This window comes from Macrobrachium nipponense, chromosome 21 (assembly GCF_015104395.2).
Source record: "Macrobrachium nipponense isolate FS-2020 chromosome 21, ASM1510439v2, whole genome shotgun sequence".
In the NCBI taxonomy this organism is placed as follows: Eukaryota; Metazoa; Arthropoda; class Malacostraca; order Decapoda; family Palaemonidae; genus Macrobrachium; species Macrobrachium nipponense.
Window position 1 is genome coordinate 80,471,293 of NC_087212.1, and position 20,439 is coordinate 80,491,731.

At 37.2% G+C, this 20,439-nt stretch overlaps 1 long non-coding RNA gene across 1 annotated transcript in view; it reads right to left on the reverse strand.

The window, feature by feature from the left end:
* Window positions 1–20,439, reverse strand: part of LOC135198201 (uncharacterized) — a 44,013-nt gene that overhangs the window by 13,294 nt on the left and 10,280 nt on the right. The window contains exons 2-4 of the long non-coding RNA XR_010310748.1: window positions 18,001–18,156; window positions 13,810–14,034; window positions 1,655–1,703 (exon numbers count right to left, since the gene is read on the reverse strand). This is a non-coding gene — a long non-coding RNA (uncharacterized LOC135198201). The remainder of the gene's footprint in view (window positions 1–1,654; window positions 1,704–13,809; window positions 14,035–18,000; window positions 18,157–20,439) is intronic.

Here is a 20,439-nt window from a genome sequence, read left to right on the forward strand (position 1 = left end):
TAGGAAAACCCTCTAGCAATTATCAGACAAAGCCTCTCGTCTGAGCAACACCATCTGCTATAAAAATCTCTTTAACAGCTGAAAGAATCTTTGAAGTAAAAATTTTCACAAATCCTCTCTTTCAATTACCTGAATCTACCTGCCATTTAGGATGGTAGATCTGAAGACATTTATAAAGATCAAGCTCTATATACACCAAAATAAAAATATATATTTTAAAATTGTGTTTTTTTAACCTACCTCCTTTTTGTCAAGAATGTTAACCAAATCATCCTCATCATTATTGTTCTGTCATTTTCACCCTTCCATAGATCTTACACTGATCTCTCACCCTATACAGACTGAACAATAATTATTCCTACACACCCATCTTGCTTGTGGGTATGATTCTGGACTATTCTAGAATGCTTTGATGCTTTTTAAAGACATAAGGTCAAGATCCATGACCCAGTGTCAAGATATACGAAGACCTAATTTAGGCTATTATCATAAATATTGCTACAAAGTTTACCAAATGCATTTCAAGACACTGACACCAATTCACTTTCACATGAATTATTGTCCTGTTTCCATGCCAATGGGAATTTTAAAATCTAATGCTTCAGAAATCATAAGTCCTTAACTAGAAAGCTTTCCATCTGGAAGACTAGAACTGTGGGTGGGATTCTTTTGCCCTCAGTTCTGGGATGGAATATTGACAAGTTGTCTGTTCCAGATGTGCTCTTGACGACTTTATGAAATTTAGGCTTCCAAGCCAAGCTCTGAACAGGTTCTTTCATCAGCCACTCTGTCCCTAAGAGGCAGAAAAGCTAGAGTTGGGGTGGTCGGGCAGCTGGATACAGAGATACCACAAATACGTAAAAGCAGATGAAGCACAAACAAGGATCTAAAGGTGCAAGTGGGACAACACAGTTGCACTGAGAAGTAACAGATAAGAGAGGCTGGACTGAAGAAGGTAGTGGCAATGGAGACAAAGTAAAAGGCTAAGAGCCAAATGGATTCCACAAACACCCTTTAGTAATGCCTACAGTGCACCACATGTGGCGTTGAATCTCAGGGTCACGAAGCAGTCTAATTTCGTTATAAATCATCAAAGTATGGAAATCATTTTCAAGAGGAACATTTGGTTCACCGACTGAATTCCAGTCACGATTGGACAAAGGAACTCTGGAAAGGGAGAATGTCTGGAAAGCATCAGTTACTTCAGCAAACAGTCGTTTTAAACAGTCATGAGGAGAGCAATTACATAAACAAGAGCAATGAGACTCAAATTCAGGTATCGTCTTTTTACAGCCCACTCCCAAGAGGGCCATGAGTGGGAGGAGTTCTTGTGCTATCAATTCGGGGTGTGCTATATACCACAAGGTTATTTAGCTTCTTGTCGAAGAAGAGTTTATGATGATCCCATTGATAAAATTGGAGCACGTGTCACAGATTGTTTTGTTGGGTCCTGACAATTCATTTCAAAGCTTTGCTTTTTCCGAAGCTGAGAAATGGCGTATATTCAATTAACTTCAATGCAATTTTAGAAAGTTTTACAGATTGTAATCAAATCTATGATTAAAGAACAAAATTAAGCTACTATGCAAGCCTATTAGTATGTTACCATCAATATCTAGTTTTGGAATAAAAACAAAACTGTAAGAAGCCTTACCTTCAACATCAGGAGAGCAACTTTCTATCATGACTGCGCAGGAACTGGTCTGAAATCAGATTTGGTCTCTCAGAACTGATTACATACAAGAGCAATCAGAGGCTTTTCTTAAATAGTTTCACAAATTGCTTTGAAGATTTGTAAGCTGAATTAGACAGAAACCTTCGACTTTTTACTCAAATATATTGATATTTCTGGCCAAGAGACTTACTATTAATGGGTACTTATATTCCAGCTCAATTACTTTAGTTATTCAAGGTTTTTTAGCCACTTGATTTGGAAAATATTTCAAGATTAATTAATGTAACAAATTATGAAGTAAAATTGGGTGGAGGAGTTAGTGCATCAGATGTTAATACCATCTGCGCCACTATCTGTTAAAACAATGAAATTTTATCATTAAAATCACAACTATTTCAATCAGGCTGATATCTTAAAGAATAAATGCCATGACTAGCTCCTAATCATCTAAAATCCTTTAAGTTAAAACACTTTACAAATCTTCAGGAACTACGAAAACTAAATGAAACTCATTTCTAAAGAATAAATTCAGCTGCTGAAAACTGAAGAGATTTATTTCAGGATTTCATCTCAAACAGAAAACTACACACATTCAGTAGCCTTCCAATGAAAAATGGAGTCATCTTGAAAATATGCATAAAATAATAAAGATTTCGGTTCACATTTGAATCAAAAACTAATTCATAAACAAGCAGTGGTGTACAAATTAATAAATTAGTATACCCTTGACCACAAATTCACTTTATGAGAAATGAGAATGAGTAGTATTGGAAATAAGAGATGCCTGAAGTCAAAGGTGGACAACTTTACTGTGTGCTAAGAAAATAACACCAAGTGGTAACTCCCCCTTGGATAGATGCAGAATAAAATTCAACTGAGATCACTGGAGACACCTGTCAACATCTGTCAGTCATAAAGGCAACAGCTCCCTAATACTATGAACCAAAAGAAAACTAGTTCCAATAAGCACAGTGATATTTGCGCTTACACATGGATTTTGCAAATTTGGGTAAAACAGAAGGGAGAATAGCATTCTGATACCTGGCCATAAACGGAGAGACATCACCAAAACAATAAAAGATGCAATGTATAGAATGCAGATAGTATACATCTGGTACAAAAGGCAATGTTTTCAAGATGTTTGCCGTACCTTGGCAACATGGCCACAGGGACATATAATAGCACTGCAATGAGAATGATAAATTAACTGCAACTCACCTCGGAATAGATATTTCTTACAATGATATATCTTATGCTGAAAAAGAGAGACCCAGTTATCATCTTGCCTTCATTCATGCAGCTATTCAATGCTTGACTGCACCAGTCACAGTACAAACAGGTATCATGATTAACTGAAGAAATTAGCTATTCTGTCTCCAAATAATCCTGGCACTGCAAATGAAACATCTGCCAAATAGTGTCATAACATAAGATCCTTAATAGCCGATAAATTACCATTGCTTTTAATCCAATAAAATGCAAGAACCTAAACAAGGCAGATTGTATAGTAGATGTCAATCTACTGCAGAAGCACAGGCCTTCAATAACCTTACTAACTGCTGAGAACATTTACCAACTCGCAGACAGTTTCCTTCAGCTAATTAGGTTAGGCAATTGTTCCTTAGTTAATTAGTAGGTCAGGGAACGACTTTTTCTTGGCTAATTAGGTTATGGAATGCCATTTTTCTCGGCTAATGAGCCTCATTCATGAAAACTAATCGTCTTTTTAGAATTTCATCGAAGCAAAAAGTACATGGAATGAAAATGCCAGTTACGTCTATGGATGGACGTTGGCAATACTATAAAATGTAAAGTAGATGGCTAGTACCTACACATACCTACTACTACAGGATAGCCTTTAACAATATCATTTGATGACCGTAGAATAGAACTTGTCGCAAAAAAATTAATGCACAGTTTTTCCGCGATAACGAACTCCACCTCGAGGCCTTAGCTTTCACAAAATGTTTTGGGCCAATTTATTATTCCACTCATTTTTCTGCATTGAAAACCATATCATTAAAGTTGTTATGTTCTTTTATTTATTAGTTTATTGAGTTACTCGCAAAGTGGAAAAGTTGACATCGAACTGTAAAAATCACTAATTGGCCGAGCTATAAAACCGGTGCACGCACACGATCATTTTCTCTTTACTAAAGACCATGAATCTGGTAAGACGTGTTACTATGTAGGGTCTAAGGACCGCCAAACTGAATATCAGTTTCCACCATGCGACCGTAGTTGTGAGTAACCATTGAATGTAACTTTTTCTTAGTTAGGGCCTTTGTTTAAAACGAAATTCGTATATCAGTGATCTCTGTGCCAAGGAGATTTTTTTTGTGCTATTGCTTACGATGACCCAGATTTTGAGTGATTAACTTAGAGTTTTACATGTGACCACGCATTCGCGTTTTTCCATTTTGATACTATCGAGTGTGGCCTGAGAAGCCTAATCATTGTAAAAATGTATATAATTGTGTAGCAATGAGAATAGGTTTATTTTTCTAATGAAATTGTTAACTTATCACCATAGTTCTTTCGCATGCAGGACAGGTGAAGCTATTTGAGAAATTGACCTAGATACCTAAAGAAAGTTGAGAGCTCCGCCATCTGCTGCTGACGACGTCCCAAAGAACTTCATGGTAACTACCTGACAAGAGCAACACAGAAAACTGCTAATACCATGATTATTCCTCTTTTCTTTTCACTATCGTTGTCGTCATCATTCTCATGTTACACAGTGAATGGTCCACTGCTTATACAGAACCATAAGCTATAATACTAACAATAATATCACTTACGGCAGGAGGAAAAAGGACAGGAAATGCCGTCTGGATCCCCTTCAATGACAACTAAGACACTGATGAGTCCAACCGAACTTCTGACGTGAAGAAAATAAATTGTTTACATCCTTTCACTCTGGTGACATTAAAGTGCCAGCCAATCAGAACATAGCTTTTAAAGCTGCTACATTCTCATTGACTGAACGACATCTGGTAGCCACGTCCCCTAGACAGAAACAACATATCTGGGAATGTTTGTTTATATGTGGTACCGTTAGTAAAGCAAAAGTATCAATTAATCAGAAAGCAGATTTACTAAATGTAGTATTCTCATTAGGTGAGTGATGTCCTGTATCCATGTCCCCTAGATGGACAGGACATACTCCCAATACCTTTGGCGAACTGGGACTGAGTTTGTAAGTATCAAGTTTCAAACTTGGCACTTTATTAACCCTCTCGTGATCCGATGACGCGAAGCGCATCAATGATTTTTTTCCGTAAGTGCACGGATGACGAACCTGGTGAGTCATCCATGAGTTATTTTTGGGAAAAATTTACGAAAAAAAAACCGCGCCAATCATAGAAAACGTAGTTGATGCCATTGGGTACAGATGATGAATATCGCAGAAAATGCAAACCCCACTCTGCGAGCTGACGCGCATGTATAGCTACTAAGCGTCTGGTGTGTCTGTTCAGCTCGAAGTTTTTTTACTCTCCCGATGATTTTTGGTGTTTGTAAGTACAATTTTTTTTGGTGTTTTTATGTGTAAGCGAGTGATTTTGCTATAATGTGAATACAATTTCAAGTGTTTTTATATAAAGTTATTTGTTCTTTCAGAAGAACAATGTCATCACATTGCAGGAAGGAGCTCATAACTCCAAGCAAGTAGAACCTAGTAGTTCACCAAAGTTAGTATTGAAAAGATGTGAATTAGTAAATTATGACAAGGAGAGAAGTGGTGATTCTAGCGAGGAGATGCAGTGGGCCAAAGACAACAAAAGCTTCATCAAGGCTGTTGTTGGTGAGACAAAACGCGCCAGTGACCCAGTCCCATTTGAAACAATAACCCTTACCCCCATCCAACCCATGCATGTGTATACCCCAGAAAAACAATCGCCCCCCCCCGCTGGGACCTCACCTGCCTCGTCTAAGGGCTATGACTTCTCTCTCTCTCAACCATCTACCTCACGTGCCTCCACCTCCCATCCTCCCATATCTCACCCATACACCTCCGACCCATCAACCTCTCACCCATCCACCTCCTACCCATCCAACTCCCATCCATCCATCTCTTACCCATCCACCTCCCGTCCATCCACCTCTCACCCATCCACCTCCTGCCCATACCATTTGCAAGAAAAGTCAAAGACTGTCATGAAGAATCTTGTTTTTCAAAACAATGACTACAAACTTGACTTTGACAAGTCTGAGGGCAGCGACGAGTCAGATGTCGGTTTGGGAAGATGATGAACTTTTCAGATGGTAGTGAGGATCATCTCTCACATATGATCACAACTCTCACAAGGGCAAGGAACCTTGGTGTAGGTTGTGTCAGGCGACAGACAAGGGACCTTCGAGCCAGACAGCGTGGCGGCAGGGGGTGTAGGTTTGTAATCCCCCAGTCAGAAAATTCAGCAGATGAGGCAGATAGGAGCGCTGGCTGGAGCACCGATTCCTCCCTCTATAGAAATACCTTTCACCGGAACACCTGGGTTACAGCCAGATTTGTTGAACTTACAAATGGGCTGGATTTTCTTCAGCCATTTTCCGCTAGATATTTGTTTGTTTTAATTGCAGAACAATCAAATATATATGCAGACCAACTGTTTGCAGGTATGACAGATACTTGCCATAATTCATGGTTGGGAGTGAATGCACAAGATTTTGCACAGTACCTGGCCCTAGTCATTCTTGTGGGGGTCATTCATTAACCATCGTTGCGGGACTACTGGTCTATAAATACAGCTCTGCATACGCCGATCTTCATAAGAACAATGTCATGTCTGAGGTTTTTGTAGATAGGCACGTTTTTTCATGCTTGCAATAATGACGAGATTCTGCAAGGAACACTGATCACCTCGTGAAAGTTTGTGCCATCCTCGAATACTTCCAATCAAGGTTCAGGTCTGTGTATACTCCTATGCAGGACCTCTCAATTAATGAAGGGATGTTACCGATTAAATATGGAATAAAAATGTATATGATTGTCGAAGCTGGGAGTGGCTTTGTTTCATATTTGAAGCATACAGTAGGATTTACACATTCACCTGTGATGCTGTCTTCTCTCAGCTAGGCGATCTCACAGGAAACGGCTATTGTCTGTATATGAGCAATTACTATAACTCCATAGCCCTTTCCCAAGAGTTGTATGCCGGGGAGGTACATACATGTGGCACTCTGCACATTCCAAGAGGACACCCCAAGGTGCTGCAACTCCTTGCATGGACCAACCTACCCTGAGACACAACGTATTTCCGGAGGAATGGGAACACCTTCATGATCATCTGAAAGGATGTTACCCTCGTGAAGCTGGTAACAAATATTCATAATGCCAACATTGAGCCCCACAATCGTCGTCAGAGGGGCACCCATGAAAGGATACAGTTGCACCGACCCAAGGCAATCTCTGATTACAATCACTTCATGGGTGGTGTTGATCATTATGACTAAATGATCAAATATTGCCAGTTCACGAGGCGTACAAGCAAGTGGACGAAGAAGTTCAATGGCACTGTTCAATGCTTTTTCTCTCTACCAGAAGTACTCTCCGATTCTGGAGAGGAAGCAGCTGAGTTTGAAAATGTTCCTCCTTCCTCTTCTCCGGTGGCCAGCAACTCCGAAGGTGGCGAATAGGACCAAGTTGCACCAGAAGTTCGACAATGGCAATCGCGTAGCCCACCAGCCCCACCTGCAAGACATCCCCGGATATCTGTGCCAGCTGTCAGGTATCAGTCAGGTGTGGGGGACAAACAAGCCTTCGTCAATACCAAGAAGCGCATTAGGTGTCATTAGTGCTGGTCAAAGGGCGCCCGAAAGGACACAAAGTGCTATTGCACTGCTTGCAATGTGCACCTGTGCAAGGAGCGGTGTTTCAAGGCATACCACAGGAGGACCAGAGGGGAATCGCCACCACCACCACCACCCCCCACCCGCCGCCATCAGCTCCACTGAAGTTGAGCTGGCCTTGCTTCCTGTCAGTTCCATGTTGGCCGAGTGGATCTCGCGCTCGGCTACCAATTCGGTGGTCGGAAGTTCGATTCTCAGCTCGGCCAACGCGGAACCACAGGAATTTATTTCTGGTGATAGGAATTAATTTCTCGATATAATGTGGTTCGGATCCCACAATAAGCTGTAGGTCCCGTTGCTAGGTAACCACTTGGATCCTAGACGCATAAAAATATCTAATCCTTCGGGCCAGCCCTAGGAGAGCTGTTAATCAGCTCAGTGGTCTGTTAAACTAAAATATACTTAACTTAACTTGTTACCTGTCCATCAGCTTTTCAATAGGGGACATGCAACATCTTGATAGGTAGCAAGAAATACGCCCCACCTAGCAGTCCTAGAGAAGCAATAAAAGTGAGTATCCGACTAATTATTCATTTTTTTTTCATTTTATGAATATTTTTTAAGTTTCTCCTATAATATATATATTTATTTATTAATATATAGCAAATGTATTCAGCTTTCTACTAATGTGTTAATTTTTTTGCTAGCATTATTTATTACCGAGTAATTACGTAAAATGTCAGCATATACACAGATGCGCTGAACACCGTAAATCAGCGGGAATTTATGCATGCGTAAAAATGTTTTGGTGGGCCCGTGTGCATTTGTCAATAATTTCAATGTGCATATATTACTTATCATTCAAACGGTTGTTCTTTGTACTTTATCCTGAGTATCAGCAAAATGTAAACAAAAATGAATGTTTCTATGTAATAATCGTTTCCGTATAATTGAATTTATGTGAAAAAAAAATTACGTCTTTGACCTTCAATTGCTCAATTATTTACTGGGAACATCTATTGATATTAGTTACCGTATATATAGAAAATTTATTCATCTTTCTACCAATATTTTAATTTTTCCTAACATTATTTATCACCGAGTAATTACGTAAAATGAAAGCACGTACACAGTCGCGCTGAACGCCGTAGTTCGGCAGGAATTTGTGCATGCGTAAAAATGTTCTGGTGGGCCTGTATGTTAATCAGTAAATAACTTCAATGTGCATATATTACACATCATTCGAACGGCCATTCTTTGCACTTTATCATGATTATAAGCAAAATGTAAAAAAAATCAATGTTTCTATATAATAATTGTTTCTGTAATTTTTTTTTTTTTTTAGTAAAAAAATAATTGTTCGTAATCACATGACAATTCCTGTTTTATTCTAACAATACATATATTATATCAAAAATTTTTTTGTTGGCGGATGGTTGATAAGCGGATGTGATGATCAATGACATTCGATGAAACGATAAATGTCATGACTCCCGTGAAAACAAAGATTCAGCGTTAGCTCCGAAAATGTTGATGCAAACATTTAGGTGGCGCCATGTGGAAGTCGCTGCCTAAGCAAAGCAGATCTTGTCTTATGTCCGTGCATAGGCGATAGCAAGGATCTAGTTTTGAGTAGATTTTATGGGCGTGATAATGAACTGTGCAATGAACTTGTGACAAATCAATGACATCATATAAGGAGGGGGAGGGGGGTGTCTTGTGAGAAAGTTCGTGCTTGTGCACATACGAGCTATTTCCCCTACATAATGGGAAGGTAAGATAACTCAGATAGAGATATACCCGGAGTCGGAGAAGAGACTAGCCTTATTAAGATGGCCATTTTACAGTTGTATTTTGTTTAGTGTGTGCTTATAGCTGGAATTGGTAAGTGTACTTTTAAGCCCGACTGTGTCTTTGTCTTTTTATATTTTAAACCTTTATTTCAGAGATGTCCTTTTCCATATGACTTTTTGATTTATGTTATTTTGATTTATTTACAATTTATTTATGTGGGATCCTTTTTATTGTCCTAGATGGTTCTGGCAATGGGAACTTATCTGGTGAATTTAATGGGAACTTAACTGATAGTTCCGTGGATATGGTGTGGGGAGACCATGTCTTTTGTAGTTGCCTATTTTATGACTAAACTAATGTTAGTTATTGTAAAGAAAGAGCTGGACGGGTTTGGTTCAATCCCCAGGGCAATTTGGATAACAGTGGTGAATTATTTGACATATTCAGATAAACACTTTGTTTCTTTAACAATTTGATTTATTTAGATAATCCTTTCATTCTTAAATACATGTATTTTTAAGTTCACGAGTCTGATTTAGTTATCATAAGTAATTATGTGAGGTCGGTTGAGAGAGAGAGAGAGAGAGAGAGAGAGAGAGAGAGAGAGAGAGAGAGAGAGAGAGAGAGAGAGACGAGAGAGATGAGAGAGAGAGAGAGAGAGAGAAAGAGAGGGGGGGGGGGGGTTTTGTTGAAAGAGAGAGTGTCACACAGTGCCTTGAGGCCATGCTACCAAAACGCCTCGATCAGGTAAGTTTTACATCCTTCTCCTCACTGAGGAATGGGTAACACATATATCTTTTTTTATGAATTTTATAGGACATCTATTCAGCTTTCTACTGGTGTCTTTAATTTATGTCTATCTTTGTTCCTTATTTAGCTACGATACAAAACGTCAACATATGTAGGTTGGAAATTCTGAAAATTGCACTCTGTAAATAATTAGCATTTTTTAAACCAATTACAGTTCATAAGCAAACACATTTATAGCAACATTATTGCTTAAACGTGAAAGATCAAACATTTCTACACAATTAAGGTATAAAACAAACTCCCCAAACCTAATTATTATATTTTTCATGATTATGTCCAACAAATATCTACGATTTTTCTAAAAAATTTCACGTTCATCACATCATTTTTATTATTTCTAAGCCTCGTAAAGATGTTTTGATTACTTTAGGAAATAATTTAGTCATTTGCTAACATAATAGCACTTACCAGAAACGTATATCAGTTATAGTTCGGACGTACCGAATTTTGCAAAAAAAAAAAAACTTTTCCACGCGTGTGTTCTTTTCGGCCCGAGGGAAAAGTCGTGTACCTTACACCCTTATATTTTCCGCCTGTGCACGAGAGGGTTAAGTAACTATATTGCAATATTTATTGATGTATGAAGATACACATACTGTAAACATACGTATGATTGTCACTTTATCCCACAATAATAACTTTTTGAATTGTGTTTTGTTACACTTGCAATATTGACGTTATATTACTTTCCCCTTTTCTCGTATTTACAGCCGATTTTAAATAATTCATTATAAACCATTTTATTCAGCATTCATTCCCCTCTATTTCAATATGTATTTAAACCAATTTCAATCAAATGAAAAAAAATCATATAAAATATATTTTTTTTAAATCGCGCTTGACATGAAGTGTGTCTGCTAATAATCTCGGAGGCTAAAAAGGCCTTTAAGTAATTCAAACATCAAGATATTTTCGTCCTTATTATATTACTCCATAAGACAAATTTTGTTTATCTCATTCTCTTGGGTTACGCCTTTATGACACAGTGTAAACACAGGGTTAAATATTATTATTATTATAATTATTATTATTATTATTATTATTATTATTATTATTATTATTATTATTATTATTATTATTATTATTATTATTATTATTATTATTATTATTATTATTATTATTATTATTATAAGTATATTTATCAATGAACCCTTGCTTATACATACATATTTTTAACAAATGAATAACCTTGTGTATATTGTTATTATTCAATGAAGATTTTTGTAATAAAATCGAATGCCAATCCTAAACTCTTGTATGCATATGAATACTTGGCTTTGGCAAAAGTATTCCTATGTATACACGAGTAAATGAATGTTTTATTCATTAGAAAAAGGCTCCACATTAAATAAAATGAATATATACAAGTTTATTCATAAATTTTCATAAGATAGATAGATCGAGAGAGAGAGAGAGAGAGAGAGAGAGAGAGAGAGAGAGGTAGAGAGAGAGAGAGTCGTGTTGTCACACCACCAAGTACCATGTTGTCAGCTATCAGGACTGGTGTTGTCAATCCAAGACGTTTCGTGTTTTCAGACCATGACGTCATGTTGTCAGACTAGGAAGACAGATGTTGTCAATCTAAGAAGTTTTGTTGTCAGGATATCAAGTGTTAAGTTGTCGACTATCAAGACTGTTGTTAAACCAAAACGTTTAATGTTGTCAGACTATCAAGCTGATGTTGTCAATCCAAAAAATTTCGTGTTGTCACACCCCAAGTGTCATGTTGTCAACTATCAAGACTGATGTCAATCCAAGATTTTTTGTGTGTCAGATCATGACACGTGTCAAGTGTCATGTTGTCAGACTATCAAGGCCGATGTTGTCACACCAAGAAGTTTTGTGATGTCACACCACGTTTGCTCACTTTCTGGTGTGACAACACATAAGTTTCTCAATTGACAACATCGGTCTTGATAGTCTGACCACATGAATGACAACATGAAACTTTTTGGATGCCAACATCATTATTGAAAGCCTGGTAACATGGCACTTGGTGGTATGACAACACGAAAATTGTTATTTACTCATACAGTGAAACCCATTCATATTTAACACTGGCTCATTCCTATATCCGTTTTATGCATCCTATTTTGCTTCTCCCCGGCTGCACCCACCCATCCCCCCAACACTGAAAAAAAAGAAGAAATATTCAGCTAGGTAGTACAACAAATTCATTTCATCAATAGAGCGGCCACTCTAGTAAAAGAGCGTCAAACTATACTTTACAGTTTAGTGCCGTAGTCTGGTCACCTTACCCGACTTGCAGGCAATCAGGATGAATAAACACACATTTTACTGTTTGATATTCTTCAGTATAAACAGAGACCCCCCATCCCCCGCCCACCAACCTCCGTAGGAATAGCCACTAAACCACTGGATTTACTAACGTAACAATGTAATGCTACTACAAGGAACCTATAAATATGAATTTGCACATATTTCGTCAACGTGAGCGAGAGCCACTCCTTTTTGACTGTCCACAACAAATTTCCACCACATTTTTCTCGATCAATGCTTTACTGCGATAACCATAACCACCAAAACTATATAGTACGGTAAAATTCTAAACAAACATTAAAAGTAAAAAGTCACAGACCAGGCTGCAGTTTTAGAGTCAAACCACAATTTTGCATCGCAATAAATTTGCAAAGTCATGAACTCAGCACGCATCCTACCAAGCAAGCTTGCTCGTAGCCGCAGATCAGTAGAGGTAGTACTTTTGCTCTCTCTCTCTCTCTCTCTCTCTCTCTCTCTCTCTCTCTCTCTCTCTCTCTCTCTCTCTAAATGCAGTATTTATGATTTTTCAAGAAAACTGTAGTGGCAGTAGATGATTTTAATAATGACTCTGAGAATGAGACAAAGTAGTAAAACTTACTAGTCCATACATTCGTTGTGTTAATATTTTCGCACCGCCCAAGCTATCAAATTCCAGTCACGAGCTATATGAAAAGTCGATGTTTTTAATGAAATTTTCTTAAATTGACATTTTCAGTGTTGTATCATAGTCATAGTTATCAACATTTTCTAAAATGTTTATTAAACGCATAACAAGAGAAAAAGTATAAAGCTATACAAAACAATCCAAATGGTTTTTTTTTGTTGAATGGCTAAAATAGAAATCAACAAAAGAAGATAGTTGAATAAAATTTCTCAGATAACTTAAAAAGAATCATCAATCTACAAAAAGGGAAAGGTTCCTTGTTCCAGGAGGCCATAGTAATGCGAAGGAAGTTCTTACCTACGTATGGTGAACCATAATGTATAAGTAAGAAAATGCATGTTTATTGCTTAATGTATATGTCCTAAATGATTTACTTTCCCCCATTGTAAGAATAGGGAAATTGATAGTCAGGGTTTCATTCAGCCTACCGGATACTTATCGGTGTCAGACGCAGTGCTTTTGGAAAAGGAAAGTAATTTCATTTGTCTCTGTTTTATCAAATACTAAAGGAAATTGACAGCATTTTAATATTTTATTGAAACTTCTTTTCTTCGTAAGTCAAAGTAGCACATAGGGTATAATCAGAGCAAAATGCTCTCTCTGTTTCCAAAACTCTAATTACATGAGCGACTGGGGACTTATTCATACTATGCACATTCGTATTAAAATGTAAACACTTTTATTAGTCTTATCTCTCAAATGACAAATAACTAGAATAGGAGGATTCTGTGTTTACCAATTTTCCTCAAAACTAATCTTTGTAATAGTATCTGCAGATAATACATGATCAACTTACCTCTATTCCTAAATTGGCAGGGGAGCATGAGGTAGAATATTCTCCCCTGTTGTTCCCCAAAGAGGAAGCTGACGATTACAATGACTGACATGCAAATAGAAGACCAGGCAATGAGATGACTGGGCAGACCGGCCCAGGAAGCCCATAAGGCAACAATTATCACTAATTCCAGCATCTGCAGCCAACTCCAAACGCCTGCGCTACCCTGAACAGGTTTCTGAACGTCTGCAATGTTAATAAGTAAAGTAATAAAATTCACCTCTAGAAATGGATATATAAAAAATAAATAAACAAATATATTGTTAGTAGATAGTGATATACACATAATCAAACAAAGAAATAATCAAAATGGAAGAACAGCTAAACAGATCATGAGATAAAACAGCAAAAAGGATAAATCCAAAAATTAAGTTCCAAATTTCCTTCTTATGTGGCTTTTTACTCTAGTGACAAGGAAGGCATCAATTATAAAATGCTTACTTACCTCGCACTCAGTCACAGAGGATAATTTATGTGGATATTGAAGGAAGAGCTCAATAATCCTTACGTATTTTTTTCCAAATATTAAACATAAAATGGAAGTAATAGAAAATATCAGGTATAAGTTACTTTAACCCTTCCTTGATAACACGGATTTCGCATAATCTCAGCGACTGATACTCATTATTACTTAGTAGGTCATTATCATAAGTAGCATGATAATTATTTGAGCTGTAGCGGGATAATAATGATAATAAATGCTTTATTTTGGCATAAATTACACTAGAGTGAATTCATACATAGAGATTAACTACTAGATCCTAGAAAAAGTAGAAAAAAAGGATTACAGGTTTAGTATTTGCGTGTGTAACGATATCAAGCAAATGCTAAATCCCTCAAAATCCATAAAATAAAATAATCACTGGTCATCAACTTGTTCACAAGGTTCTTCGCAATTTTGTTACTTATTCTAAAAATACGCTCACCATTGCTTTGCTCCTATTTCTTCAAAAACTGCCAAGTTAAACAACCTTCTAATACTAATATTACAACACACTCTTAATATGAGTAGGCTTGGTTTTTACTTAAAAAACACAAAAGTAAGTGATGGACAATAAAAGGATGCACAAAAACTCTTAAAAATAGGCATTGTGCGTCAGCTGTTCATTTGAAGAAGTTTTGCAGTAACATATTTGCTCTAATGCGCAAATAACCCCTGCATTTACATCATGATCGCCATCGTTGTTATTACAGGTGAGAAAGAAACCCAAGTACTTGAATTCATTTACATATTCAATTTTGGTAAATATTAATGTTAACAGGATTCTGTGGCAGTTCATTGTTCTTGCAGTTGGTGAAAACCAACCATTTAGTCTTTTGAGCCACCTTCTTCTGTCCCTACGTTATCCTACATTAAAAGGGGTCGGTTGCCTAATGCTCTTTCTCCACTGTCTTCTATCAAAGGCATCATCCTCCACCAAACCTCTTCTCTCCATCTCATTTTCCTTACAACATCAGGCATGGCTTTTTGTTTGGTAAAGGGGCGTTTACGACCGCATGTGCCCTTGCTGTCAAGTAACACTAAATTCTTCTGATGTACCAGTACCACATTTTACATTCATTTTTTGTGTCAGATACCAGTATTGTAAAATGCTAACAATATAAGCTGGAAAACCTCTTTTTAACATTACTAAAAAATATTTATAACATAATCTTGTCAAATCTCTTCGACATATCCATAAAACGTCTGCTGTATTTAGTTGTCGCATTTTTCAGAATAGTTATGTCCATGTCAGTTCCATGTTTTACTTTATATGCTAGCTGATAATCTGAGCTAGGCAAGAAAAGTGAACATTAATCAATAAATAACTGCCTCCAATACTTTTAACAAAACAGTTGAGAGAGGAGAGATATTGGTCTATAATTACTTAAACTACTGATGTCACCATTTTCATCCTTAATGATATGAACAATCATTACTCTTAGGAACTCTTCGGGGAAAAATGAGTGACCAAAACAACAATTAAAAGTAGCTCAATCAATCTTATAAGACAGGTTGGTCATGTATAAGGTGCTGAGCAGTCAACCCATCATGTGTAGAATTGCTATTTGCATTTATTTCTTTAATTACTATTTTTTACATCATCCACTGTCAACTCGTTATGACCACCTGTCTGAATAAGAGTAGATTTAAGACGCAAGGCATCATAAATAAAATAATATCTTTTAGTGGTTTGGCCACAAGTAAAATAAACATTACTTCCTCCCGCATTCTCAGCACACTCAGGTAGCTTAGATTTAATGTTTTCCTTCTTGTTGATCTCCTTCTAAAAAATTCTTCAGTTCTCCTTTAAATCATTCGCAGTCTTCGTGTTTATAACGTTTTCCCATTTCCTTTTACAAGTATTTCCAAGACCACTTGAAACTGCATCTTGAACACACGACTTCCCAAAATACGGAACCATAGTTTGGTTGACCATTGTCCCTCCACAATTTATAACTGTCTCGCATTGCACTCAGGGATCTCCTCAATATTATGTTTTGACTCTAATGATTCTATTATTATAATCGCGTGCAAGGAAAGGATTCAAGCGGCAAGGGTAGTAAACACTTTAAAGAACTTTCTGTTGTAACATAATAGTCCTTTTCATTACTAACAGCATAATTTATCTTATTATTCAGTTTTAAAGTTGGCATAGGTGTTTAGCAGGAAGAGTCGATGGAAACAAATAATGCATCATTGTCAGATCCAGTTAGGTTATGAATGATTCACTTGGATCTGCTGAAACTTAGTTATCAGAGATGTGGGGCAAACAACACGATCTATCCATCGAGAGTGGTCCAAGCATCACTCACCAAGTGAAAGTGCCCTGTGGCAGCAATTGCACATCAACTACACTGCATTATATTTATTGCAAAACTGAATAAGCTCTTCACCAAATCTTCATTGTGTATGGGCACTGAAGTTGCTAATAGTAATTTGACAGCCATTAATGGGATTCTTTATTGGACAGCATATCTAAGCTAAATAATCTCGATGGAGAGAGAGAGAGAGAGAGAGAGAGAGAGAGAGAGAGAGAGAGAGAGAGAGCGAGAGAGAGGGCAATATTTTTTTATATATAGTATCAAGACGTTACAAACATTGCTGCTTTTTAAAAATTTGCTTCACTATTTAAGATGGGCGTAAAAGACTTGAGTTACTAGTTGATTTGCTGAGTAAGGTAGGTAATATACCAGTACACAGTGGGTTGGACATTTGTGGTAGAAAAAATGAAGGAAATATCTACTGCAGGTATAAATATAATTTTCCAATAAGATCCAAAATCTTTATCGTAGGGGAAGGTCAAAATGATGATGATACCTGCCGCATGTACAAACGTCATAGGATGCAGAACTTCAGAACTGTCCTAGAAGGTCAAAACATGGCAGCGTAGCGATGCCTAATCCACCCAGCAAGTATCAGCTCAAGCAGTGAGATACTTGAAACTTTAGTGTTTACAAGAAAAAGGACTCGGCAAGAAAGGATTTCATTGTTTAGAAAATATCACATTACTATGACCTTGTTCAAGGTAGTAAATACTGAAACCTTTGACCTTGTGGTTTAAGGGAGACCTTCTCATGGTAAAAATTCCATTGCAAAGAGTTTCATTCCTCTTCATATTTTTGCTTACCAGATATATGGAGTATATGTCTCACGGGAATCTCTAGTGATACATTGCATAAAACACTTATACATGAACACATGAAATATAACTTCACTATGAATCAATGGACACTGCCCTTATTTTACCTGTCTGCCTCTGCAATGACCTCCTAAACAGCAACATCTGCAGTGAATAGATTTATTTTGTCTGCTCGTCGTTGGCTGGGTATAAGTTAACAAGCTCCCTGATCAGGCCCAGTTATGTCTTATCTATTACCTTATTATGTTTCACCACTGTACCAGTAGTCACTCCTTCATATTTGCATTCTACACATTCATCTAAGATGGGACATCGAAAGGTAAGAAAAGAAGTTTCCCTCTTCAAGAGATGTGACACATCCATTTTATTTACAATTATTGTAAATATCAGCAATTTGACGCTTAATAATTTACCACATAAAAATTTTGTTCCGTTTATAATTTGTACAAACACACCAGTTGCTTTTGTTAAAGAAGGACAACGGTAACCTCACTTTATGCATGCATCAATAACAACCCCATCAACAAACCTCATTGTCGAAGGTAAGGCCAAGTTTTCTGAAGGATCCCGTTGCTCATAATTTTCCTGTCGGAATGGTTCAAATTTTTACAATTACAGGTGTGGACCATTTGCTATCGTCCTTAAGATAATTTTGACCTTTCTCTGCTGACCTCCTAGCTCATACCTAAGTAAAGGAATATAGTTATTATTGGTAGCAATGAATCGGAAAAGTGGCAGTTTTATCCTTTATTGACCGATAGTAAAATAAGTATGCTATACATAAAAATGGCATTTGTTATACAGATTTTATATAAAATTCTTATAAATTTATTTTCTATTGCAGCTGCTAGATTAACCATAATCTACGATATATGATATAATTTTTGTTTCATACCCACAAACTACTTAGTTTAAATATAAGCCTACTGGGTAGTTTTTTTTCCACTAAAGGAATTTCATTGTCTCCCCTAGTAACAGCATGAAACGTTTTGGCTGATTGTCATATTAAAGTTTATGTATTAACGAATCTAACGAGTTAAAAAAAGAATTACACAGAGTAAACTAATGCACGAAGGCAGTTCCAAAGGAACATAAAAGTAACCTCCTACTATCTTGTACGAGTATATTGACTAGTCTGGGAGTAGGCTGGTTGAATGATATAAGAGTACTTAAGGTTGAGGCTCAATGAGATGGCTGAAACTATCCTTTTTGAGAAAATATTCATTTTATATGATGAAAGAGTAGTTTAACTGGCACCTGTGGCATCAGCAAAACCAGCAGATATACTGTCGTGAAAAATGAGTGCACCATTTTCCTCGACGCAATGGTTTTTCCTTGAGTTGCAATGTTTTGTAATCTTTATTGAATCATCCATGTAAGATCATTGAGAAAATTTCAATACATTTTATGCTGTCAAATTTAACATTAACTTTAGAAGAATCATAATACCGGCTAAAGGTTATAAAATGCGAATATTAACTAACTGGTCAGGGAATGACCAACCTGGAGCGGCTGGCGGCTTCCTTCCTGCAAAAGACACGAGTGAGGGAGCAAGCACGTAAGTGAGCTCTGCGTTTTCGCTCCAGGATTTCGACCTCCACCAAGGGGTGCCTGTGCGTTGCCTTATTTATCCATTGTATTAATAGCTAGGATTTATGTAACATTAGTAATTTAAATTTTCTCGATCCCAGTGAACAGGGGATGAAGTGCCGTATTAAATAAAATTTCAATGTTCATTTTTCTTTGTGACTTCGCTGTCATGTGTTTGTTGCAACTTTGTGATTGGGCGGGAAAAGCACTGTAGTGTTAGAATTGCTATTGTTGTCAATGGGTAGCCATGAAATTATGGTTTACCTTTATAATAGAAATGTAGATCTTGTTCTTACCTCATTCACCTGTCCTTGTGTAAGGGCTGGGCATTGTACCCTTCAGGTGGGCCTATATGCCACCGTGAGCGGGCGTGACAGAATGAGCAGGAAAATTCGATTGCTAACGAAACATTAAGGGCAGCATTATTTTCATTGCAACCCCTAGAATTGCTTGTGTTTCTATTGTTCACCAATCTCCCTCACCTACAAATTGGCTGCCACCACAGAAACCGAAGTTGAGTCCCTTATAGTTCTCCTAACTGCCACTGCCAAGGGAATCTCCTCGACTCTCATAAATTGAATGTATATCAGAACTTGCTTGATAGAATACAGGCTGATGAGCACCAGCCTAGATCGTTATATTTGACGAGTGCAGTCAAATTCGAACTGGCCATTGAAAGTAGAATGATAAAAATGTTGAAAGATGCCAGTCAAACAATCACTCTTCTTATTAATCAGATCGGTGTCCTGGCTAGCGCAGCACAGCCAAAAATGCATCTACCTCATTTAAAGTAACTCCCGTTACCAATGTATAAAGGAGAGAAAAGTGAATTCGCGAACTTTAAGGAGCTATTCAATGTTTATGTGCATCAGTGCACAGATCTGGATGATGTTAAAAAATTCATGTACCTACTTGCGTCTCTTGCAGGGGAGCTGCTCAAGGTAGTTCAAGCCTTAAGCGTAACTGCAGCCAACTATGTTGTGGCACTCGATTTGTTAAACAAGTATTAACCCTCTCATGATCTGATGACTCGTTGCACGCCAATAAATTTGTTTTGTAAGTGCATAGATGACACATCTGGTGTGTCATATGTAAGTTATTTTCGGGGGGAAAAAAATGTGTCAATCACGGAAAACTTAGTTGACGCCATTGGGTTGACATGATGAATCTCAAAGAAAACGCAAACCTGACGCCGCTAGCTTACTTAGCTACGATACAAAACATCAACATAAGTAGGTTGGAAAATCTGAAAATTGCACTCTGTAAGAAAAAATTTTTTTTCAATCAATTACTGTTCATTAGCTAACACATTTATAGCAAAATTATAGCTTCCACGTGAAAGATCAAACAGTTCTACACAATTTAAGTATAAAACAAA